This window comes from Ursus maritimus, unplaced genomic scaffold, assembly GCF_017311325.1.
Source record: "Ursus maritimus isolate PB19 unplaced genomic scaffold, ASM1731132v1 scaffold_2, whole genome shotgun sequence".
NCBI classification, from domain to species: domain Eukaryota; kingdom Metazoa; phylum Chordata; class Mammalia; order Carnivora; family Ursidae; genus Ursus; species Ursus maritimus.
Genome location: NW_024424452.1, coordinates 12,524,299 through 12,551,487, shown reverse-complemented (window position 1 = coordinate 12,551,487; position 27,189 = coordinate 12,524,299). Strand labels below are relative to the sequence as shown.

General features: G+C 41.9%; 1 protein-coding gene across 1 annotated transcript in view; it reads right to left on the bottom strand.

The window, feature by feature from the left end:
• AUTS2 (activator of transcription and developmental regulator AUTS2) overlaps positions 1 to 27,189 on the bottom strand; it is a 1,108,719-nt gene that overhangs the window by 968,487 nt on the left and 113,043 nt on the right. The gene's annotated exons all lie outside the window — the stretch shown is intronic.

The following is a 27,189-nucleotide window of genomic DNA, read 5'->3' as shown; positions in this document are numbered from 1 at the left end:
AGTATAAAGAAGAAAAAGACTAATTCCTGTATTATTCCTGGCTCAGCAAGCGACAGCCTTGGCTTGGATCCATGACAAGGGGCCCAGAGAGACTCCAGGCCCCATCTGTACAACAGGAAACGTGGGCAAGCCAAAGCTGTGTTCTGACAAGTCGTGTTTCCTCCCACTGGGAGACTGAACACCTCTGCAGAGAGTCAGGGCCCACCCCAGCCTGCTCACTCTCTAAGCAGTCAAGCATCCCACTCTTGCTAGAGAACACACTTCAAGGAGCCAGCGCCACCCCAGCTAAACTCAGAGGGCTCCTTAGCCAGCACTGGGGCCCTGTCTGAGCATCTGAGGAGGAGGAATTCATGCACACAATGAAGAAAGGGGCAGAGAGGTAATGAGGCAAATCAGCATCTGGGCTGATCACAGACATAGTAATATTTAACTTCCAGGGAGTACTCTGTGCTGGGCACTGTAACAAAAACTTTGTGTTTTAAATAACATATTTAATCCTTGCAACTCTGTTAGGTAAGTACTAGCATATCACCATTTTTGAAACAAGGTACCTGAGACACACACAGAAAGGCTAACAAGTAAGGTCCAAGGTCACATCCAGCCACTAAGCGGTGGAGACAGGGTTCAAACCTAGGAAATCTGGGTTTCAGACTCTTGTTATCCTAAACACCATACTGTACTTCTTCAAGATGGTACATGGCAATACAGTTATGGTAAACTGAGCAAGCCCTGTGTTATGTCTATTTCTGTGTAGCTAAAAATGTCTGTATGCTGAGAAACAATCCTGCAGGTTCAACCACTAATGAGTTAAGGCCTGAGGTTCAGACTAATACTCCCAACCTTTCACCCACCCGCCTCCAAAAAAGCTTCATGTGAGCTTGAGAATTACTTTCCGTTTTTCTGGTGAGTTTTAGTTAGCAAACCTTCAAAAAAGATGTGCAACTCATTTTTCTAAACAAAAGTTTTGCCCTGTACTGCCTGCTATGATCCCTGCTTCTTATTTTCCAATGCCCTTCCCATTTTGTTCCTTCCATACTTTCTGCTAATTATTACGGGAACAAGGTCTGAAGACTGGCAGCATCAGGTTTCTATTTTAGCTCGCTCTCTAATTTCTGGGTGACCTTTGACAAATAAGTACCACAATTCCTCAAAACTCTGTCCTCCCTAATCTGTCAAATGGAGATAAGACCACCAGCCTTTGTGGACTGCTCAGTGAAATGATGCTTATGGAAAACACCTGGCTCATAATAGGCACTCGATACTTGTTAGCACCCCCTCTGCTTTCTCACTTGGGTCAGACCTACCTCTGGTCTGAACACCAAGAAGTCCAAGAGTCTCCACCTCGGATTTTCGCAGCTCCCCGCCCACTTCCCCACACAGTCACACACAAACCAATGGCAGGCATTTACTTCTATGTCAGCAACTCCTAAATTTGAGCCTCATCATAAACAGAATGAGAAAACAAACGAATGCACCAAATGTACTCTAAAGGCTACACAAATGGGGGTTATTGTCACAACTTGAATATCTGCAAGGTATTCAGATTCCTTGTAAACTCCTCCTCATCCCCAGGCCCTGCATTCCAGATACTTTCAACGTGTCTGTTCGACCAGCCCCTTCAGCCCAATTCAAAGAATCAGATGTGGCCCATTCTTTTTCTGCAGCTCTCCTGCCTCCCCCTTTCCTGCCTGTAATGCCAGGGTGGTTTTTAAAACAAATGAGAATGGCACTCAAGAAGCAAAATGAATTCACTTAGCTCTATGCTCCCCTCTCCCTTGCTGTTATTTATTTTTGTGTATTTCACTAGAAGCAACATTTGTCAACATGGCAGCCGAGAAGCCGCAAGCCAGGGAGAACTGTTTTTTGTATAAAACAAATAACGTAAGCAGTGCAGGAGTGGTTTTGAATAAAGCTGCCATATGAACGGCCACAAAGTGCAAAATGGTGAGCCCTTGCGTTGGTCGCAGCAGCTGCTTCGACACCCGAAGAAATAAATACTTTAAAGGGGGGAAAGCTAAACTGGCTATTTACAGAGAAATTTCAAGAATTTCCATCACATGATCCAGCAACAGCAAAACTGGCATGGTCTACAGCTAAAAGGAAGGGAGAAAAGGTGGGGTCTTCAAGAACTAGGGCGAAGGATGAGGGGATGAAAACGTTCTAACGTTATGGCGATGGTTGCACATACGTTAGTAAATACACTAAAAGCCACTGAGTTGCACACTTTAAATGGGTGGATTGTATTTTATGTGACTTAGACCTCATAAAACTGCTTAAAGGAAGGGGAGCAGTGGCTTCCTAGGAATATAAGTGGGTAGAGAGGAAATGCACCTTGAATCACCCTCACTGACCTTCAGAGGCCTGAACTCCACCAGCATCATCACTCTGTATTCAGCCCAGCACCAGGAACACTGCATATGCCATCTCGTTCAGTCTCAGCAACCAAGTCTTCAGATGGCATTGCCAGTGTACAGGTGTGGAAGCAGGGGCTCAGACACATCTAAGGGGACCCTGCTTCTAGTCAGGTATCTGTCACCAAGGCCCACACTCTTTCCACCGCACCCCATGGCCTCCCTGGTCGCATGATCACATCACTGAGGAACAGGGGACATATTGGTGATTTTCCCCCCAATAACTTAAACTTATCCATAAGCAAACTGTTTTACTGAAACTAAACTTGTGACAAGAGCTTTCTGATGTGCTCACCATTTCTCTCTATTCCTCAAAAGACACCAAGAACAAGCCTGCTGTTTTTGATGACACAATTTTCTCTACGAACCTGACTCCCTCTACATACAGTGTTGCCCTCGACAGCTGGGGCTGCCTGTTTGGCCCAAATTCCACTCTTGTATTTTAATAGCTATTAAGTCTCTTCGCCCTGCAGTCACCTAGTGCTCCTTGTAATTGTGTATGTAGCATCAGGATATACAATGTCTCCTTCAATCCCTGTATAGGTGATTGCATAAGGAAGGGACCAAGGGGAGCTCACCAGTCACTGTTACTACAGTAGTAAAAGTTCAAGAGCTTCGTTAAAGCTATTTGTCAGTCAATGGCTTTTTCAAATTTTATAACCGGGTTTTCAAAAGATGAAGCTATCTGTCACACATCTTATCCATGGATAACTGAGATTTTATGACAATAATGATGATTAGTATTCCATCTTTCATGTGACTTAACTTTTGCAAACAACCAGTCTAACACTAGCCTTTTTAAAAATTACAGAGGTGCGGGGCGCCTGGGTGGCTCAGACGTTAGGCGTCTGCCTTCAGCTCAGGTCATGATCCCAGGGTTGTGGGAATGAGCCCCACTTTAGGCTCCCTGCTCGGCGGGAACCCTGCTTCTCCCTCTCCCACTCCCCCTATTTGTGTTCCCCCTCTCACTGTCTCTCTGTCAAATAAAATCTTTAAAAAAAAAAAAAAAATTACCGAGGTGGTCTCCCCACATACCTACCTTCCCCCACCTACTTTATTCCTCTGTACAAATGCCTTATCTAGGAAAGCTTTATCCCAAGAGTGTGTGAACTTTCCTGAGATAAGGAATCTAAAACCCCAAGCAGAGAATGCTGTTTTTAAAGGGAACATGATCTCTTCCTCTCAAGCTCAGATTCAGTTGACAAGAACCCTGTCCACCTAAAATTAACTCAAATTTCATATTAAGAAAAGTCAATTCTTAAAAAAAAAAAAAAAGAGAGCGAGAGAGAAGAAAAGTCAATTCTTACAAGGAACGATAAAGAAAAATGCCATAAATACATTCCATTGGATTTGGCTTTGAAATCTTTTTAATTAAGAAAGAAAACAACTAACAATGCTGAACAGTCTAATACTCTACTTAGTACAGAAACCCTGTAAAGTCTGCATGCTTTGTCCCCACTTTACAGACGGAAAAAGTGGCCTAACAGAGATTTAGCCAAATGCTATCTCTTTCTCTCTTGGTTTCGCTGTTCTCTCCTTTCTCTCTCTCTCTCGCTCTCTCTCTCTCCCTCTGTCTCTCACACGTGTACACACACACGCACGCACGCACACAGTAAAATTCAAGCCTCAGCTTTGAACCTCAATCTGTGAGAGCCAATCTAGTATTGCAAGGCAGTACACACAGTGGTAAATCTCAGGCTTAGAAGCCAGAGAGAACTCGATTTTAAATCCATCTTTACACTTACAAGTTGCCTACTCAAACTTATACAACCTCCTCGTGTATAAAATAGAACTGATAATACCTTGCAGGTCATCCTGGAAACAAAACAGGATCACGTTTATAATGCCCACAGTCCAGAGCTTACATTCAGCAAATGATTTATGTTTCATGTACATCACATCATTTCACTTACATACCATATTATAATAGCCAGCCATTACTAAGAACTTACTGTGTGCAAGGCACTATTGTAAATGCCCGTCCAAGGTCACAACACAATGGCACAGTTGGGATTCAAACCCAGGCAAGTGTGGCTCGGAGCCAAGGCTTCTACCCACTATTCATTAGTATAGAAAGTTAACTTTGCAGATAACAGGATCAGCTCCCATTCACTAGAGCAAAGGCTCTCAAAGCGTGGTCCTTGAACTAGAGCAAGCAGCACTAGAGAAAGCAGCACGGGCATCACTAGGAACAGCAAGATACAGAGAATGCAAATTCCTGGGCCCTGCCCCTAATGTCCTAAATCAGAAGCTCTGGGACGGGGCAAGCATTTCCTGTTTTAACAAGTGCCTCTCAGTCACCTTAAAACTTGTTAAAACACAAATTGCTGGGGCCCAGCAATATATATGCTTAGGTTTCTGGCACAAAGAATCTAGAGGATGCTCAAACACAGAAATGCTAACAGTGCCAGGCTCTGCTATCCAGCTCTAGCTTCTTTTTGACCACCAGCCCTCTTCAGTCAGCTACTAAGGTACAGACTTACAATGGTTGAAATTGGTGTCCCACTTCCATCATCTGAAAATGCATGTTTACCCCCATAAACGCCATTCCCAATGTAGTAGTCAATCTACTTAATAATCGCCCAGTAGGGCTCCCCTCCCATTCAGAAAAAGCCAGAGTCCTCACAGTATCCACAAGGCCAGATATGATCCATTCTTATCCTGCTGCCAGCCTCTCCTTAGAGTATTCTCCTATCTCTATCATCCCACTTCTACGTCTCATTCAGCATCAGCCACACCGGCATCCTGGCCATCCAAACATGGCAACTGGTACCCACTTAAGACACTTAAATGTCACTTTAGAGAGGCCTTCCCTAACCCCACACTTCCATCGCAGCACACACTTATTCCTAAACCCTGCATTATTTTTCTCTATAGGATGTATTACCATCAGATGTACCACATACCCACTCATTTATCTGCTTGTAGCTTCTTTCTCCCAAGTAGAAGGTAAAGTTTCATGAAGGCAGAGACTGTTTTGTTTGCTGCCATCGTAAAAGGCAAGAGAGGCAGGTACTATGAAGTATCCATAACCACATGCTCAGTGAATGAAGAAATGGAAGAACCCAGTTAATCCCAAATGGCTATCCCAAATTCCCAAATGTCATTTAAAAAATGTTGACACATTAACTGGCATTGTTTTTGTCTTTGTATTACCAGTAACACAACTGGGCAACACAACTTCCAAACCTACACAGAATACTGAAAATCCCATGTCTCTGGAAGAAATGCCATGTACCATGCATACTGCAAGATTACTTTTTCTAAGCCCACACAAATATTACTTCCCCCCGAATGTAATTTCTAATTTACAGCTCCAAAATATAATCTATATTGGAATTTGCATAAAACTCAACAGACCTGCAGCAAGATATTAAATTTTAAATTTGCATGCAAGAATGACCAAGTAATATTAGTCTAGCCAAGGAGATCGTGTCTGTAAACTTGAGAGCTTGCAGATGTAATGAGAAGAAAAATTGTACACTTCAATGAAAGCAAGTTGATTAAAATGCTCTGATGCAGTTTTAACAGTGCAAGGGAGGCAAAGTGCATTTCAAATTTCATAACCTGGGCTCTGATAACACAAGATAAGATTCACTGCTCCAGAATAGGGCAATGGAGCATCCACGCCATCTGTAAATACAACCAGGTGACAAAGGTACATAGCCCAAGAGTCTGAATGTTCCTATCTGGCCCTACATTCCCTGAAGAGCCCTTGGGATCAAGGAGATACATAACCCACACTGACCGACAGCAAAGCAATACGGTAACGTTACTAATCTCACCAGCGGCACAGCCTGAACTAGACACTGTATATGCGTCTGGGTGTCGTGGTCTTTTTTGTTATAAAGAATAAGAGTTGCTTCCTCTCAGGAACTCTGAAATGTAAAGGTGAACTGCTCAATGATCTCTTCTGCAACAACCAAGGTATGGGACTAAGGAGCCGATATGTTTAAGGAGTAGGACTCAGGGCGCCCACACGTCCCCTCTCAAGAAAGAGCCAAAGGCAGCACAGCACTTTGCAAAAGGTGTTCCGTGAGAAGAACGGAGACATTCAACAGGTCAAAGCCAAGAAGAAACTCTGAACCTTTGGAGGACCCTGTTTACAATGCTTTATCTTTTTTTTTTTTTAAGGGGGTGGGTGGGAGCAATATGTTATTTCAAAGAATCCTGGTGCTCTGAAAGTGCTAAAATCTAATGGATTCTGAAGAGAAGTCAGGAGATGAATAAGCAAATGCTAAGCCAGGTATGGTATCGTGCTGGCTGTATGACCTTGGTCTGCTCCACCTCTCCAAGGCCCCATCATCAATAAACACTACTCCCAGGTATTTCCTCAAGAGAGATGAAAACATACCTATACAAAGAAGTGTATGTAAATGTTCATAGCAGCTTTATTCATAATAACCATAAATTGGGAGTAATCCAAAATTCCATCAACGGGAGAATGATTAAACACACGGTAGGCCATCCATATGATAGGACAGCACACGGCAATAACCAGGACCAGACTCCTGATACCCACCAACAACATGGATCAACCCCAAGATAATCATGCTGAGTGAAAGAAGCCAGACACAAAAGAATACATAATATACAATTCTATTTAAATAAAGTTCTAAAAAAGAGAACACTAATCTATGGTGATAGGAAGCAGACCAGTGGTTGCCCGGGACCAGGTGTAAGAATGGGTATTGACTGGGAAAGAGACCGGGGAATTTGGGGCATGACAGAAATGTTCTAATCTTGGGGCGCCTGGGTGGCACAGCGGTTAAGCATCTGCCTTCGGCTCAGGGCGTGATCCCGGCGTGATGGGATCAAGCCCCACATCAGGCTCCTCCGCTATGAGCCTGTTTCTTCCTCTCCCACTCCCCCTGCTTGTGTTCCCTCTCTCGCTGGCTGTCTCTATCTCTGTCGAATAAATAAATAAAATCTTTAAAAAAAAAAAAAAGAAAGAAAGAAATGTTCTAATCTTGATGATGCCACGTGGTGATTACAGTTTCAAGCTCATAGAACTGCTGTATACTTAAAATGGATGCACTTTATTGCATGTAAAAATAAGGCTGAAAAAATGTATGTCCTCCTAACCCATGACAGTGTTATTAAAGAACAAATGAGATAAGTAATATGTGGAAGCTTAATACAGAGCCACAGGGCTTTAAACAGGTAAAGGACAAAGCCATTAGCAAACAACACATTTTTCATTCCAGGAGTCAACAGTATGGCACAGAAGACAGTCCTGCCTATTAACAATGATCAGAAAGAAAGTACTGGCACTTCCTTTGTGCCAGGCGCTAAAGATCTTTACATGTATCAACTCATCTAATCCTCACAATAATCCTGTGAGGAAGGTATTATTATTTCCATGTTACAGATGAGTATCAGAGGCTATGAGATAAGTAAGTTGCTCAAAGCCAGAAGAAACATTAGAGCATACGATTTGTTGATCAGTGAAAGAGTCTTACAGGTAGCAAAGTACTAAGCCCGGAAAGCTATTTTCCCACCTAAAGACAAGTTAAGTATAAAAGTGCGACCTCCAAGCCACCAGGCCAGTCGGCAGAGGACAAGGTGAGTTACACAGGAGACACTCACTCCTTCTTCTCACGGATTTGGAGAACAAATGAAAACAGAAGCACCAGAGCAGAAAAAGGAAAGTTGATAACATCTGTACGTAAGTCATAAAAGTGGTTCACAGGCAACACATAATTAGCAGAATTAACTACCTACCACGTGAGGCTTTACTGAGTTTTAAATGTAGTCTCATCCAACCAGCAACCCTGAGAAAGAGTATTATATTAACCATTTCACTTGTGAAGAAACCAAGCCTTAGGTAAGATAACCCGCAAAGGGCATATACAACAAGCAAGTGATAGAACCACCATTGAATCAAAGTTTGGATTATCTTCAAAGCTAGTAATGTTGTTTACATTTACTCCCATCCCAATCTCGGTGAAATCAATGTTTCAAGGAAATAACGGAAAAAGCAATGAAAATACGGACAAACTAAACCTAAATTGTCTCCAACTGTTCTAATATTTTTCTGAGAACGCAGTGGCCAATGTTATTTAATGAGCAAACATGCCTGCCAATAGCACTAAGGTGCTTTAGATACGAATCCAAGTCATCTTCAAAGCAGTTTAAAAAGGTGGAAAGAAAAATAAAAACACAACTTTCTACCTAGAATCATGTATGGGGCCAAACTATCTTTCAAAATGAAAGGCAAAATGAAAACAGAGAAATTAAAAAGAGCATTTACTACTAACAGACACTCACTAAAGGAAATTAAATTAATTATGAACAAAGAAATTGGTAAACATAAAGGTAAATCTAAAATACCATCTGTAACAAGGATAATAATGTCTCATTGGTATGCTTACAAAAAGACAACACTAAAACACTGGGCTTGCTTGCAGGGAGGGGGGTGCTCAGACTTAAAGCCTGGTCACCTGCATTTTCCAAGTGGGTTAAAACGGATTAACTTTAAAGTATACCCAGTTTCATTTCAAGAGTAACTACACAAAGAATACAATGTACATCTTCCAAACCAAACTGGGGTGGGGGGTGAAGCGGAATCAGAAGGAACAAGGGGGAAAACTGTGGTTCCAGGATCAGCCAAGATCCCAAGGCCATTAGTAAACCACCAGCAGCTCACAGCAAACAATTAGCTCTCAGGAGCCATAGGTGAGCCCTTCTGAAACAAGCCTGAGATTCCTGCTTGCCATCTCTTCTCAAAACACAAGGAGACTTAAGATTCAAGTCCTCAATGGATCACCTAGATAAGAAATCACCACCAGAAGCCACACTTTCATACACTGTACTCTTTTTGGCCTCTGTGCAGGAAACCTTTCCAAGCAGGTTGGCAAGTTAAAGCAATGGTAACTAGACTCGGAATTTTCTATAGCTGTAACTATCCAAGCCCATCACTATTTTTAATTCTGGCTAAACATTAATGGTCTCCACGCAAAAGCCCTCTCTTTCTCACACCACAGGAGCAGCGGTAACCTCACACCTGGACTCTATGCATCATCGTTCCCCTATTGAACACATTTTTGATTTAAGCATGTTTTTGTCAAGAATCTTTAATTATGTTTCACAATTGTACCTTCCTTTCTTTCAGTTGCCTAAAATTTAAACTGCAGCGCCTCAGAAGTAGATTAAATAAAGATAAGCGCTTGTCAATCAGAGCTGGCTTCTCTCTCCCGCCTCCTCTGGTGACTAGTTCCAAATGCTGCCAATCAAGAAAAATCCTGCACATCAGCTGTCATTCATTCCTGTCTAAATGATGCTGGTCAGACTTCATTAGAAACAGTGTCCTGATCAAAAGCTACAGCCACTCAGGTCCACAGAACATCCAAGAAGCAGCTGGTCTTGTCTAGCTGGCTTCTGGCACAATTCCCATTCCTGGAGGATGCAAGCAGGCCCCAGCCACACCTCCCCAGGGCCAAAAAAAGGCAGTTAAGTCACGTCTCTGGCACATTTCAGGTTTCTGTCAACTACATGTCTTCTGTGGATTTTGCTCCCACCTCACTGGCCCATTAAAGGTAGCCTCAGACTTTATGAAGTCTTCCTAGCCATAAAGACAACTGGGAGTTCAGCAGTCCTCTCGTTCGTTAGCTGCTTATGCCACTGAGGGATTGAAGCCAAGCTGCTTACTTGTTTCTGATCCTCCAAACAGCAGGTTAAGCCTTCCCCTACAGACACACACACCAGCCACCACTCCACACACCACCACAGCATCCCCACTCTCTCAAAACAGACCACCTATACTACATCAAGTAAATACTAAAGAATCAGCACAAATCTGAAAGCAAAAGCCTTAAAGATCCAATTCTTTCAATGCAAATGCTTATCTCCAACTGTGTTGACATCACATTGTTGTTAGTACCATTTGTTTAAATGGAAGAGATGGATGGAGGATTAAAAAAATACAGCCCTTTAAGCACTTAAAAGAAATAGTAAGATAAAAACCAGGTAGAATCTGGCTTAAGGGTTTTGGGTTATTGTTTGGGTTTTTTGTTTTGGGGTTTTGGGGGGGGTTGGTTTTTTTGGATCCTGCAAACTCTATACTCTCTGGGTAGACTATCCTGTCTCCAAGTAGAGCGAGAAAGCTGTAGAGCCAGGATTCTCCACACCAGTGACACTCTGATGTCCCACACATGAGCATCTCCATCAGGAACCTGGCTGTGTCAATGTGCAGGTGTGGAGTGACTCAGAGGTGGGCAGTCCACACCAGAAGCAGCATCTTCCCGGGTTCAAAGTGAATCAGAAGTTCAGTTATTAGTAACAGAAGTGGTTATTTAAATGTATGATTTCATCCTAATTAAAACTAATGGGGGAGAGAATTTGCATTTAGTTGGCTAGTAAACAGCTCTGTTATTCTACTTTTAATATCTGAAGGGTATTAGCAAGACAAGGTTTTCAGGGCAGGAGGAGAAAGAGGTGAAGTTGGTAGGCTGTTGTCCCATCCACTCACATTACACCCACACTCCCCCCCCCAACCCCAAGATCAGAAGCTTGGTTTTATACCACTTTCCTTTCACTTAGTGCTTTTTAACAACCTCCACCTGTCTAACACCCCCAGGCCAGAACCTAATAACCCGTTCCATCTTAGAAAGCTTAACAGTCCAGTACACCTAACAAAACCACCCAGGGACACCAGAGAGCATCTTGCATGCACATTAATAACTGCAGGATATCTGATTAGGAGAATGCAAAATAAGAAGCCATTAATAGCAGCCCTCATCTCCCTCCTCCACTCTGATTACCAAAAGAACAGCAGCAGCTGAATCACAGCTAAATCCTATTCACAAGGGACCTAGGGCAACAAAGAGGAAAAGAACCTTTAGAGTAGTGCTTCTCGAGGGAAGCTGCTTTAAGTCATTTTGATTCTGGCGTCAATCATGCCTGCCACAAACCAATAAGCATGTATAACACAGGCAAGGACTAGATTCCATTCCTTCCCTCCCTCCTGGGGCTCCACATAGTACCCAGCATACTTAATTGCCCTGCCAACCAAACTGCTATTTGCAAGGCCTCCAGAGGGACTCCTTGTGTCCAGAGACACACAGGCTTAAATGTTTACCCTAAGAACACAAGCAATGTCAGCCTTGGGATGGAACCTCCAGCCTCAGGGCAGCCTACTTTTGTGCTCTCAGAAAAGCAGAGGAACCTTGTCAGTCTGAACAAATGTTTTATGCGCTGTGCCTCAGTTTATCTATAGCATACCTGTCCCCTGGGGTTATTGTGGAAATCAAATGAATTAATTCACATTAAGCACTATAAAATATTGCCTAACGGAATGTGTGTGAGCCCTCCTCTATCCCACTCCCACTCCCCCCCTCCCTTCCTCCTTTCCCACAAACAGAGGAGAGGACAGGAGAAGGAAGGAAGAAGGAAGTGAAACAAGGGAGGAGGAGGAGGAAGAGAGGAAAGAAGAAGAAAAAAAAAAGCTGGATCTAAGAGTGTCGCTTAGATATACAGATAAAAGAACCTAAAAGCCATCCCTTCCCTGCAATGAAATTTATCCCATCCCAAATCTGTAGGTCTCTCTCCCTTTCAAAGCCATAGCTTCCCCCTCCTGGCTTAGCAGACAGTGGAGAGGCCATAATTCCCCTTTGCTACAAGGAACCTCAGCAAAAAAAATCATTAGAGTTTCCATAAACTTAGTATTTTGAGATTGGTGAGGGATGTGTGGATTTCCAAACTTTCTACAAATCAAAACGGATTTGCTGGTAGAGAGCCAATGTTTCCAATTTGATTTGGCAGAATATACCCAGTTAGGATGTTCTCTCAATGTAATTAGAGATGCACTGTCAATGAGCAGTTTAGCTATCGACAATACCTGTTGCAATTTAATTTTAAATGTCAATGACTTGTTTGGGTTCACTGTAACAAGGCTTTTATACATGACAAATAAGCATCCTACAACAACAGGATGAATGATGAAAACAAGAGGGTGAAGAAAATCAATAGGCACCTTACAAGGGGCTGCCTTTCAAATATCCCCTAGTGCCTTGCCTTGAGCAGGACACTGCTTCCGCCAGGGATAGGCTGGGGATACAGGCAGGGTGTCACTGCCACCCACCTTCTTAAATGATGCCCACGGCTCCTGGAAGAGTGTGGGTGTGAGGAAGAAGGAGTCCAGTGGTAGGAGATAGACGACCTTGAGCAAGGTTTTTTTGTTTTGTTCTTTTACCTCTCTTTACCTTAATTTCCTCATTTATAAAATTACGGATAATTTTGAGGACGACATAAACAAGCATATAGAAGAACTTAGCACAGCATACTGTACCTTAATTATGGCTCCATAAATGTTAGCCTCTTGTTATTCAATCAAGTTAAATGGTTATGATTGCTTAAAGAAAAAAAAAAGGCTCATGTTATAGCCGGGTGTCAAATTCAAATATCTATAAATGTAGGACCTTGAGGAAAGTTGGCTCACTCCATAGAAAAACTGAAGAGGGGCAGATTCTACAGCAAAGTAGAAAGCCTGGCCCTTCTCTAGCACACACCGGCTCTCAGTACCAGTTGGAGCTCAGCATGGAGCACAGTCTGGTTCTGCTAGACCTTCTGATTTGCCAAGAATAAACCCAAATCTGGATTTTTATGTGAAATTTCCTGATTTTTAAGTGTTGGAAACTGCCTCCAAGATTTTTTACATACCAAATAGGTCAAATGAACCATACCTGTGGCTCTACCAGGCATGGATTGTGTATCTGAGGACCTCTCCTGTCCAGAATAACCCACAGGACCTCTCTGGGAAAAATCCACTAAGAGTCTCTATTCATTTCCCATATAGGTGAAGGCTTACCATAGATCAAACCACAAAGGGGCCCAGAGAGAGCCTGGAGTGTTCTCTAAATCACAGGACAAGTAGCGGCTGGGCCTACAGCAGGTGCTGCCTTGCTGACTTATGGCTTGTTCACTGAGAAGGGAAGTGGATGATTTATGAGCTGCAAAGGTGATGCAAAATGCTAATCAGCTTTAAGCTGACACTGGATAACACAAGCAAATTTACATCTTCTCTAAAATAATTCAAATGCTTCCCATGCATAATAGCAGGCAAGGATAAAGATGAAGTGATAACACTTCAGAGGCTTCACAAAATATCCCAATTAATCTAGGCCATAAACCTACAACAAATTCTCCTTTCTCTCTGAGAACAGCAACATACCACAACTGAAAATCATAAGAAATACCCAAGTCAAATCGGCATCCAGCAGGTTCCCCAACTGGTGTGCCTAGAGAATTTCACTATTTCTGCCATGGGTCATCCACGCTGAGATCTCAGACTTCATCTTCGAAGCAGATATCACAGACATTCTAAGTCAGAGAGGACCTTAGACATCTTCTCAATCAGCACTAAATGTGAGATACAAACTTCCTCCTGATTCCTCATTCGACCACCATTTCAGTAAGCCCTGCCCGGGGAGCCAGCCCCTTAGGCTGCCGGTCTACAGCCGTAAGCTTCCTAAGGTCCAGCCCTTCTGGAGCTCACACACTCAATGTGAGGGGCTGCACGGCCACCTCCACTCACCACGATGCAGTGCTGTCTGCAGCCACTTCTGGGGAGTCCCAGGCTGCTAGTGAAGGGTCCTACAAGTTTTGGGGAGGAGACAGGCCTAATTCGCCCCTCAGTCGGCTTCCATCCATTCCTCTTATTAACTGGTAGTCTAAATCCGATTTCTTTGGAGAAAAACAATAGTTCCATGGGCTACAAACACTGAGAAGGTAAAAGCAGGATCTTATAAAGGCTTCCAGTTCCCCCCCTGGTCCCCTCCATTGCACCTATTTCTTTGTGTTCAGCCCCCACGACATCCACTTGCTAGTCCCAGGTCTGCTCTGTGGGACCACCAGAAGCATGACCCCCTCCTCCACAGTATAACTCTGCAAGCCTTTGAGGAGAGCACAGAGCTCACCTAACTCCCTTCAAGCTCAGGTCTGACTCTCCAGTTCCATTCTTCGCAATGACAGATTTGGGGCACCTGCCCGTCTAGTTGCCTCTTCATTCGTTTGCCATTATGAATCCAAAAACTATGTACTGAAGTGCCTGTTTTGGCAGCGGTGTCCTCCATAACGTTTCTGCAAAAGGTTCTACTGGAAGACATCCCCTCACAAAATCCTACTGTGTCAAAAGACTTGACAAAGAAGGAAAAAAGTATATCCTACAAATTGTCCATGGAGAACTGGAGCTTCTGGAGGACAAAAATGGGAGTTTTCTGAATATGAAATGTGCCTGATCATTAGAATCAGATTTCTGGGACCTATATCCCATACCTACTGAATTGGAATTTCCAGGGGGAGATGCCTAGAAATCTGTATTAAAAATGCCATGTGTTGTTCTTACCTATTACATAAATATTTTATCATAAATGTCTATAAAATATACTGAAATGCAAGAAAATGAGACTTTTAATACCTGTAGCTTTAACAAGACAAGAGGAAGAGGGATGACTTGTTCTCTTTCCTGTGATTATATTGGTTTCCACTTCTCCTTCTTAAAGTCCGAATTCCCTGGGCCCCAAAGCCCCACTGATAATTGAAGTAGAATCTGGTTAATATAGCACATTGGATACTCCTGCATTGAAACCAGGCAAGAGAAATTAGTGTGTCAGAGACTTTCAACTAAGAAGACCTCAATTTATATAAAAATCTTTCCAGAGTCCTTATAATCTCATTGACCATCTGTAGCACCTAAATGAATCCTGGAATTAGTGGTGTTAAGTGGTTACATAGCACTAGACGCTCCGGAGAACCCCCCGAAAAAAAAAAAAAAAGTAAAAGTTTCTATCTTGTACTTGAAGAAGTTAAGAACCTACCATAATGGGGAAACCCCCCAATAAGTAAGTGCTTAGACATTATAGGATGAAAAAATGTCAAAATAACTAAGCTTGGTAGCAGTGACACGTATAAAATCCAAATTTCTCCAGCAATGGCTTATCATAGGATTCCCATTAACTAGCGCTTCATCATGCCACCCCATCCCCAGTGATTCATACTCCACTGACAAAACAGAACTCCATCTATTTACTTTGAAGCGAATTTTAAAATAATAATAATTAATAATAATAATAATAATAATAATAATAATACAAGTCCCCAAAGCACCAGAAGACTTTTTTCTTCAGCTATTAAAAAGAGAAAAAAAAAGAAAAAAAACTAAAGAGGAACAGGGAGTTATTACTGGCACCTGAATCTACAGCATCAGAAAAATGGCAGCCCTTCAAACTCCACACGTGCAAGAGCTCTTCATCTTAAGCTGAAAATGGGAAATTAATTTTCAAGTCTCTTGTCTAAGAGACAGCTTTTAAAAAGGTATTAACCTACATTTGGAGATTAATGCAAACACAGCCATCTTGTTTTAGTGGGTACAATCCAACTTTTATTAAGACAAAGACGGATTCAGAGTAATTAAGAGCTTGTCCAATATCCAGAATTTTATGACTCTAAATATTAGCGAAGCTGGCATTCTCACTAGCTCTGCCTCAGAGCTATTGCATTATAAATCCTTGGTGGTAATGAAACACCAGCTAAAAAGAGGCTGAATAAGTCTCATTTAAAAACCAGCCTTCCCGTGGAGAACTACCCTGACTTTAATACAATGTATAGCCCCTCTTAGAACATTAATACTACTGGAAAAGGTGAGTGGCTTGGGATTTGCTACTAAGGAACCCCAAAGAAGATAAACAAACGGCAGGAAGTATGTTTTAACCCTGTTGGATGTTGAGAGACTCCCTGTTGCCCAAGTCTAGGAACACCTTGCTGTTTGGACAAGGAAAGGACAATACACCCGCCCAGTAGTTTATCTGTGAGGCACATTCTCTACAGGGTACTATTTACACAGTGTAGCCGAGTCATGGACAGTGTAAACAAAACAGAAACAAAGAACCAAAACTTTGAATAAGTTAACATCTCATTGTTAAGAAATACCCCCAAAGAGGTGCTCTCTTTCGCTACGAAATGCTTCTTTAAATGGTGTGGAGGTTATAGCCTTGACTATTACCTCCTCAGAGGAAGGGTTCTTCAGGGTCACATTCAAACTCTCTCTACAAAGAGGACTGAGGGGACACTCATGGAATACGACCAAAATACTGACAACTGGTCGTGATGTTTCCAGTCTTCATAAAATCAAAGACTCTTGGATATCAAAGTTCCTAATGCAAGTTACTTCTGTATTTAAAAGGCCACCAAAGGCTTAATCACATGGGGCTATATCATAGCTTTAAAAAACTAGTTCCCTCTCAGCTTTTTCATCAAATTTGCCACCCACAACTAAACTGAGGGAAACACCAGAGGCTCCCATGTCCCAGCCCCCAACAGTGATTACCTGAAAGAAGCCTGTCATCTCTACCTCTCTTAGGAAAGGAAATGACACATGTCACTTGTGTACGTCACATAAGGCAAAGCCAATTCCCCCATATCCCAAAGGAATACATAGGACTTGACAGAATGGACCAGGTGAAAACACACCACGTACTCCATAATCAGCAAAATCAAGCGGCTAAACTGGCTGTTCTTCTCAGAGACATCCTTAAGTATAAACTACACACCACTCTACATCCAAGGCAATAACACCCTTCACCCTTCTCTGTCCACTAGGCTCTTCTTTTCCCCATGAGAAACAACATCCTTTTCCTAAAGGTACAAGTCTTACAGAATAAAAACTGTGCCAGGAAAAATAAATTTAAACTGAGACATCAAGCTTTCTTTGACTATTCAGATACTGTCAGAATATAATAAATTGTCTCTTAGGGGATTACAAAAGTACCATTTTCCAAAATGAACAAAGGGATTTCTTTTTATTAAATACCTTAGCTTTTTTTTTTTTTTCCCCTCCACAGCATGACTTAATATTCTTTTACTCAAGACAGAAACGGACACCTAGAATTTGGGCCTTACCTATTAAAACCAACCACGGCCAACATTTTAGCATTGTCATGTCTGAAAATCAGATTCGAAAGGAAAAAAAAGTAAACCAAAGACACACAGAAATACACCTGTGATCTACCAGAAAAAAGAATTCCAGGGGAAACAAAGTTGATTCTGCTAGCCAATACCCCAGTGTTCACAGACTGTTAGGCCTCGTGTGCAGCCCTCCAGAGTGACCACAGAGACCACACACCCAAAATCCATATGTAATTATTACAGATTCAGTTACTCCCGCAAGGTAGGCTTAAAGCACTGAACCTGCTTTGAGCACCTATGTGTGACTATGCTCCCCACCTTTTTGATTCCAAGAAGCAAACATTTCAAAGGCAAGGGTCCCACAGTATGAATTAGCCTGCATGACAACTAGCCCCCAAAGATCCATCATCACGTTTTAAATGAATGCCTCTTGATACTAAAGGTACAACTTGGGTACACACAGCCTTCCCATCAGCCTCCAACTCCAGCGAACATATACCTTCTAAGCACCAACTACCATGCTAAGCACAGTGTAGAAAAACATCTGTAATATCTACTTCCCAGTGGATTGATTAAAGTAATCCTCACAAGAAATTTGTTATCCATTTTACAGATGAGGAAAGGGTGGCCTTGGCAAGCCAGAGACTGACTTGCCTCTGGTCACTTAAATAATAAATGGTCGGATTGGAGCTCCAAAAGCAGTGGGTAGGGACTCTGTGACCCAGCTCCGGTACGGGAACAACGCAGATGAATAAGATACAACCTTTGTACTAACACAGGGCTTTAGAATTTGATTTAGGTAATAAGACATTGGCATGAAAGTACATGACAAATGCCAACTGAGTGTACACAAGCTATACAAGTAAGTAAAGGGAACCACCTCTTGAGACTATGAATAAAAAGCCAGCGGAACATTTAAAAAACCATTCTGTACAAAGCACTCAGATCCACAGATGAGAAACAGCATGTGAAAGGGCTCTTTAGGTCATAAATGTTATACAAATGTTAACTATTAATACAGGCAATAATACCAACTATAATTTCCTTGGCATTTGCTTGGCACAGGTAGGATACCATTTGAGCATTTCATATGCCTTTTTTTAATTAAACAACTTATCAATATTATCCCCATTTTATAACAGAGGAAATGGAGTTTGGAGAGATTGAATGACTTACCCGAGGTCACATAAGTAAGTGACAAGACCGGGTTAAATAAGTCTTTCTGTCAAAGCTCATGTTTTTCTGGGGCGCCTGGGTGGCTCAGTCGTTAAGCGTCTACCTTCGGCTCAGGGCATGATCCCAGGGTCCTGGGATCGAGCCCCACATCGGGCTCCGCCGCTGGGAGCCTGCTTCTTCCTCTCCCACTCCCCCTGCTTGTGTTCCCTCTCTCACTGGCGGTCTCTCTCTCTCTCTCTGTTAAATAAATAAAATCTTTAAAAAAAAAAAAAAAAAAAAAGCTCATGTTTTTCTATCCACTATCCACATGCCTCCAGGACTTGTATTTCCTGAAGTCATTTTTATTATCAACTCCCCCAAATCCTCACCGAGTACTCAGACCTGATTCACATACTGCCTATATCTGATTGTCAACCTCCGTTTACAATTGTTTTTCTATACCCACATCCCCAAGTCCACAGGTCACAGGGCCGTGGCTAGCTTCAGAGAAAAGCAAAGATCCCATGTGGTCTCTAACTACTGAGAAAAATCCAAGAAATGATGATGCACATATTAATCAAAGGTTACAGCTACTTGGTATTTGAAACACTTCTAACCGAGGTTCTTAACAGTGCTTAAGAGAAGGCTTAAGTGCATTAAAAAAATTCTCTGTACATTTGTTATTCTCATCCCAGCTTTAAAGAGGAGTAAACACAGACTTGTAGACATTACAGGAAGATAAGATAGGAATTCTGGCTGTTTCTATTCCTCTCCCAAGACCTGTGAATAACGCAAGCTCCTGATTTAACCCACCTTCCCTCGTAGCACTGCAGGTTAAGAAGAGGACACATGAATCAACAGAAACGAAGATGGATCCAAGAAAGGTCTTTTAATTAAACCATAGGAAATACTGGGAGATAAAGAGCAGCATGGGTGTTGATCATACCTCTCAAAGGACGAGGAGTTTGTTCATCTTCAGGCAACAGAAGTAGTCAAAAAAGAAAATTTTAAAAATTCAACCTCATGAACTCCCTTATATTGAAAAACTAAAATAAAAAGGAACTGGACAAAGTACTCGTGACAAAAATCGCCAAACGTTACTCTATGTGTAATATAAAAACCTCCTGTCAGGGGAAAAAATTCCAACCCATAAACCAATACAATGCCAACATAAATGAGGTTGAAACTAGTGTACAACAACAAAGGGGAGGTATAGCCTTTTTAGAGATACAGTTATGAAAGAAATCCTGTAGCTTTTATCCCTAAAAATACAAATGATAATTTCCAAGACAAGTACACCTTGTATCACTGATGACTGTATATGGTGTAAACTGTACACTAATAAAAACCTTAAAACAAAAAGGCACCCTGTTATTATTCTACAACAAAAAATCTATCAAAGAAATTAAGGGGGCAGGGGGAATCGTATGCACAAGTAAGTTCTTTGTGGCACAAAACTGAAAACTTCCAACATAAGAATGTAAATCATTGCACAATTTGATGTACTATTATGCAGCCATTAAATTACTAATTATGAAGATACTACAGCAACATAGAAATGTTATTTAATGTTAAGCAAAATATAAAATTATTTGTTATGGGGCGCCTGGGTGGCACAGCGGTTAAGCGTCTGCCTTCGGCTCAGGGCGTGATCCCGGCGTTATGGGATCGAGCCCCACATCAGGCTCCTCCGCTATGAGCCTGCTTCTTCCTCTCCCACTCCCCCTGCTTGTGTTCCCTCTCTCGCTGGCTGTCTCTATCTCTGTTGAATAAATAAATAAAATCTTTAAAAAAAAAAAAAATATTTGTTATGATCACACCGCCATAAAAGTGATGTGTGCATTACTGATAAATCCTAGAATAAAGGTATAAAAATGAGGGAAAAAAAAAAGAATGGGGGGATTTCTTCAAGAGGAATCTGTGAATGCTATTCTCTCGTTACAAAAACGTTATTAAAAGAAAGTGTGTGTGCTGTTTCATACAAAGGTAAGAGAGAAAGGAAAGCAATTCTCCTCTCACCCACCTGCTTTCCCACTTTGCAGAGAATACCTGTATTTACGGAAGAGTCAAAAGTTGCTAATATCAAGGCTTTTTCCTGGCTAAAATGTCTCACCCCTTACAGAAAAATGTGACGTGTGGATTGGACATGGTATTTTTGAATTCTATTAGGAATAAGAACAGCACAACCAACATGTCACACACACACAAATATAAATATATCATCAATACTTGCTTTCTGTGTGCACTGTAAAATCTGGCTCACTAAAGGATTTTCCATGCTGTTTCTACTAGGAAAACACTCAAAAATCCAATGTTCATCTGAATTTTGTAACATCCCCATAGCAGGTAGATACCAGCTATTTTCCAGAGAGGATTTTCCATAACACTGAGCAGAAAGTTGAGATCAAAGCTCTGCTAGCTCTGACTGAAATTAATTCTCTACAGCTGTTTAGGCAACTTGTAGCTCAGAAAGAGGGACTCAGCTCACTAGTTCAACCTCTCTCTTCAAGAAGGAAAATGTGTTTAAAAAAAAAAAAAAGCCACAGCAAGCACCTACCAGCCCACAGAACTTATATGTTCCCAATGAGCAACGTTATTTGATTGCAACTTTTTGTCCCTTTTTTCTTTAAAGCCTTTTGGGGAGGCAGGCAGCACTTCTGAGCAAACTACCAACCCATGGGAAGAATGGATGAATCAATGTTTGCCTAAAGACATTAAAATTTAAAAAGACAGAGAACCTTCAAAAAAAGCAAAAACCCACATAATTATTTTAGAATGTGCCTACCCAGTCCATTATTATGCAGATTTCACAAAACACTTCCTTAATCCAGGGGAGAGCTATTCTCTAAAACAATGCATGTATATGCCTTACCAACCAAGAGCATTCCTTCACTTTCAAGTAACTAGCTTTTAGCCCACATTTGTGACAGGTTTAGGGTGAGGCTATCCTTCTGAATCAGGAACGGTAGCCAAAAGCAGCACTTGGGCAATGGGAGTCCATGGGCAGTGGAGGGGGGAGGGCTTTCCTAGACCCAACAGCTTCTCACTCCCTCTCCAAAGCCCTCTGAGGGAGAACTCCCCCCCCCCCTTTTCCATAAACACTAACCATCTCTTCTATTTGGGGGCCCACTTCAACTCTCCCACAGACGTTCCGCCAGGGTGAGTTCCACCCCAGTAACCCACTACTGAATTTCTTTTTTGGCATACCACACACTGAAACCCCATTAGCACATTAGTTCTCAACCTTTGCTGCACCCGGAATAACTTAGGAGTTTTAAGAGACAAATACCTGAATTCCACCCCCAGAAGATTCTGATTTAACTGGCATGGAGTTTGGCATGGGTATCATAGGATTTCATAAAGTACTCCAGGTGTTTGTTTTTAAGAATGTTGACAATTTGATTCTAAAATTTTATGTGGAAAAGCAAAGGACCTAGAATAGTCAAAACAATCTTTGCGGGGGGGGGGGGAGAACAAAGAGGGAGGATTCACACTATTGCAGTTCAACACTTACTATAAAGCTGGAGTAAAGAAGACAGTGCGGTACTGGGAAAAGGAGAGACAAATATTATCTATGGAGCAGAACTGAGACTCCATACATAGACATGAGCAGAAATAAACAGGCAACCGATTTTCAACAAACACACCAAATACATTCAACGAGTAAAGGAAAGTCTTTCCAATAATGCTAGAACGACTGGATGAACATTAAGGGGGGGGGGGGAATGAACCTTCACTCTTACCTACACCACACACAAAAATCATAAACCAAAATGTAGATAACACTTCTAGAAGAAAACAAGGGAAGATATTTCTATACTATAAGGTAAGCAAAGATTTCTTGGAGAGGACACAAAAGACATGCAACACATAAGGGAAAAATAAGATAAACAAGACTTCATCAAAATTAAAAACTTCTGCTCAGCCAAAAACACCATTAGGAAATTTGAAAAGGCCAACCACAGACTGGGGGAAACATTCTCATTACGTACATCTGACAAGCTATGTGTATCAGCATATTTAAGAACCCCTATAAATCAGTAGCAAACATACAAACAACCCAATTTTAAAATGGTCAAAAGACTGGAACAAACACCACACAAAAGAAAATAATGTTCAACACTACTAGTCACCATGAAAACGTAAACTAAAACCATAATAAGAGTTTATCCGCCCTAGAACGGCTAGAATTAAAAAGACTTGACACCACCAAATATTTTTGAGATAATGGAGCAACCAGAACTCTAAGGCAATACTGGTGGGAACGTAAACTGGGACAACCATTTTGGAAAACTGCTTGGCAGTTTCTTACAAAGTCAAACATACTCGCATACCTTACAACCCCACAGTTCCCATCCTAGACATCTACACAACAGAAATGAAGAACTACGTCCATTAAAAAACCTTGTACAATATGGATCATTACAGCTTTATTTTTAATAGCCCAAAGTTCGAAACAATTCAAATGACAATGAATAGGGAAATAAAAGGTCAAACTGCGTGGTATCTATACAACAGAATACTACTCACCAATTTAAAAAGAACTGATACATGTGACCACGTTGAAGAATCTCAAAAGGATCATGTTTAACAAAAGAAGCCACACAGTAAAATACATACGGTATGATTCCAACTTCACGGGAGTTCAAAACAGGTAGAAACTAAGCTATGCTGACGGGAAGCAGAAGGGTGGATGCCTCTGGGAGGCTGGGACGGAACTGCTTAAAAAGGAGGGCTGAAGAACTTTCTCAGGTGATGATTATGTTCTCTAACTTGATGAGTATGTGGGTTACACATGTTTCGTAGTCAAAACTCACTGGTTTGTGCACTGAGATGTGTGCATTTCACTATGTGTACATTGTACCTAAAATGGTTTTGAGCCAGGTGATTTCAATCTGTAGCTAAACTGAGAACCACTGCTTTTTTGGGGGGGGGGGGTACGGATATTACAATGGCTAATCTAACATCTCTCCCTGCACCTTCCTCATTTGGGCTCTCCAGCGGTGAGCATCACAATGACTTCTTGTGCAAACTAAGACTGGAATTGTGCATATCCAATATTCTCACCTAACACCCTCTATATTGCACCCTGCTGCCCAAATTCTGCATGTACATTAACTGGATATTGATGAACTGATCCGATCCTGGTATTTCCACATCACAGTGAACACCTATTTCAGGAGACACTGGAATGTGGGAGAGCTGGCAACTGTTCCCAGAACACAACTCCCCAAGTACACCTTCCCCTCAAGTCTGAGCAGACCAGCCCTCCAAAAGCCTACACTCTGACTCCCATTTTCCACTGCCCCTTAAGACAAACTCCTCCCACTGGCAACACTGCACTTACTTTTAGGACCTCAAAAGGGGTCAGGTATCTCCAATGTCCTCACGCCAGTATCTCTCCCCAGAATGTCAACCCTGCCTGTGTACAGGGCATACACCTTCTCCTCTCCTCTGAAACATCATCCTCATGTTACCGCCTTCATGAAGGTTTCTCTGATCTCTCGCCAAGCTGTGTCTGTCCCCTCTTCCCTGCTCCCAAAGTACTTAATGATTATCTCTAGCACTTGCACACCCTGCCATAGGCAGTCGGCTGGAAACAACAGCAGGCCTATCACACTCTCACAGACATATATTTGCATGATAATAATGTTTACTTTTTGAACTTTTGTGCCTCACACAGGTGGACTCCATGAGGGGAGGCACCAACTCTTATTAGTAAATCCTGATTACAATAAGCGTTTGATATATTTAAATTGATTTTATAAATAAATACCAATACCATACCTCCTTTGCCCTGAAGTCAGGTAGGATAGAGGGCCAAAAAAAAAAAAAAAAAAACCCCAAACCACCACCAACAACAAAGTGACTATATATATATAAGTTTATTCTGAGTTGCAGTGAAGATCTACCTGGGTATTACTGGGAACTCTCAAACCTAACCTAAAAGATTCTTTGTGGAATATTAAAGTTTAAAACGCTTTGGTTCTGGGGCACAGGTCGTGGGATTGAGCCCCATATTGGGCTCTGTACTTTGCACATAGTCTGCTTGGGATTCTCTCTCCCACTCCCTCGGTCCCTCCTGCTTGTGCTTGTTCACTGTCTTTCTCCCTCTCTATAAAATTAATAAATAAATCTTTAAAAAACAAAATATTTTGTTTCTGTTCATGTCCTGGTGAAGTCACAAAAAAAGAAGAAAGAAAAAGAGAAAACTACTTAGGTTCTTAAATCTTTAAAAATTTTTACTTTGACTACTTTTTTCTAATATGACTTCCGTTTGCTAACGTTCTAAAAGTCGAGAGCACTTGCTTGATATTTACGTGTCCCAACTAACAAATCTCCTCTCCAGACATGTATACTGAAAGAGCTGCTCCCCTCCCACCAAGTCTTTTATCCAGTTGCTTCATATTTCTCACTCATGTTCAGGTGATAATAATAATCCAAGTCCTAGACCATAATTTGAAATTCTTTGCAAAGAGGAAAAAAAATTACCACTGGGGGATTTTTGTGGTTATTAATATTTATCCCTAAGCAGTAACATTCAATCACATCCTTTTCATTCAGCTCAGCAAAACAAACCAGAAAGTTAACCAATTCTGTAACCTTGAATCCTGATGCTACAGTTTTTGCTTTCTGTGTCTTTAAAAGTGCAATGTTTCCATTTCTCTGCAAAAAGTGCTGATCCAGAGAGCACAAGACAACAGCAGGCCTGTGGATACCAGATTAAAGAGACAACTCCCTCACAAGACCAATGATGAAATGCTTCGTAGTCTTCTGAACAGGAACTTCTTTGAAATAACAAAAAACAAAACTGAAGGTTCACACAGGCCAAGGTCTAACAGCAGGTTGTTCTGCAACACTCCCTACTTCGCACAGTTCTTGAAAGCCAGTGAAACTGTGAAATCACAGAGCCCGGAAGAGAATAGGAGTCAAGAATTCATCTAATCGGTTTAGATTAGATGACAAACTAAGGGTCAGAGAGGAAATGTGAATCCCCCACAGGGATGTGACAAACAATGTCGGCGGCAAGTCAGGGGTTCGTCCAAGTGGTCTGACTCCTCCTGTTGAATGATTTCTGCCCCCCAGTTTACCAGGATCCCCTGTCTACACTCAGGAATACCCTGGAGACCCCTTCTGCTTGCCGGAATCAACACAAGCCACGCTCTTGAGTCCCACTCATCCATCCCCTACAACTGTACTGCAGACTTCTATCCTCTCTCCAGGTGGTTCCCAGACATTCCAGGATGCTTGGCTTGACTTCTGTCGCTGCCTGAGGAGGTAGACTGAGACTACTCATCCATTTCACCAAGCTACCATTAGAGTGTAATGAGATGCTTCTTATCCAACGCCGGTAGACTGAGGTGTGGAGCTCCACAGTCCACCACTTACCCACTGAATCATTTCTAGCACTCTGCCAATAAGTCTCTTTCAGACAGAGCAAGCAGAAAAGGCTTGGCTTCATCCAGGATTCATCTGAGGATTTCCTGCAAATCCTTAGAAATGCCAATGGCTATGAGAAAGCCAGAACTCACACCAGCTAACATTTCGAGAGCATATATTGTTTACTAGTCCTTGACCTAAATGGTTCACATATGGTTACTCATGCAGTCCTCACAATCACCCCATGGGCAGGTAGGTACTACTACTATCCCCCATTTTACAGATGGGAAAACTAAGTAACTCTCACATGGTCACGTAACTAGTAAGTGGGAAAGCTGTAATTGGACCTAGGCAGTCGGACTCTAGGAACTTAGTATTAACCACAAAGTTATTCTGTCCTTTGCCTGAGGTTAAGACTCTACAAATGGACCTATTTCAAAGCAATCATCATAAAACACTCCTTTCCTTCCCCCTTCTCAAAGAGAGAACATTCCAAAATGGAAGGTTTCCTAAAAAGATCTCAGAGAACCACACAGCCGATGTAACGTTCCGTATATACACAAGACTACAATTTGGCAACTCCAAATGACCAAGGCTGAAGGGGGTCATTGGACCCCCTACAGGAGCTGCTGGGAATGATGAAGGCAGTAAAAACCGGGATAAAGTGCCCACCTGTCTGATACCCAGCCCTTCAGAACGCAGAGTGCTGTGACCTGCAGGCTCCTAAGCAGGAGCACATCTCACAGGATCAAAGCCTCCTGCCTGCTTCGCACGGCCCTACAGTAGCTCTCACCAACTGCTGAAACAGAACGTGTTTTGACATGTAGAATACAAGCAGCAAAAAGTCGCTCCTCTAATGCCTGCTTTAAAAACCGCACAGGCCACCTCTTGGAAACAGTCATGTTTTTCTCAGGGTGTAAGTGGCTCTGACACTCTGGTGATACCATATTCCAGGAAAAAAGCAATTCCATATCTGTTTTTCTCTCTCTTTTCTTTTCCCTTTTCTTTCCTCTTTTTTTTTTTTTTTTTGAGACGATTCAAGTTCTACTCTCTTCAGATGTGTTTCTCTTAAAGCAAAGGACTCCTAACATTACCTAATACTTCTAAAGGGAATTTTAATATAATTTCCCAAATATCATATTTGTTTTGCACATCCACAGTGTAAGCATATCAACAAAGTCCACCCTTGAAAGGGAAACAGTTAAATTAACTGTCCAAGGTCACACAGCTGCTAAATACAAGACGCGAGATGAGAATTCCTATCTGTATGCCAAGGCATTTTCCAATTAAACTTTTCTATTCTATGAACTAAAAGAGCATTTTCTTCTCCTTGTCCCAACGA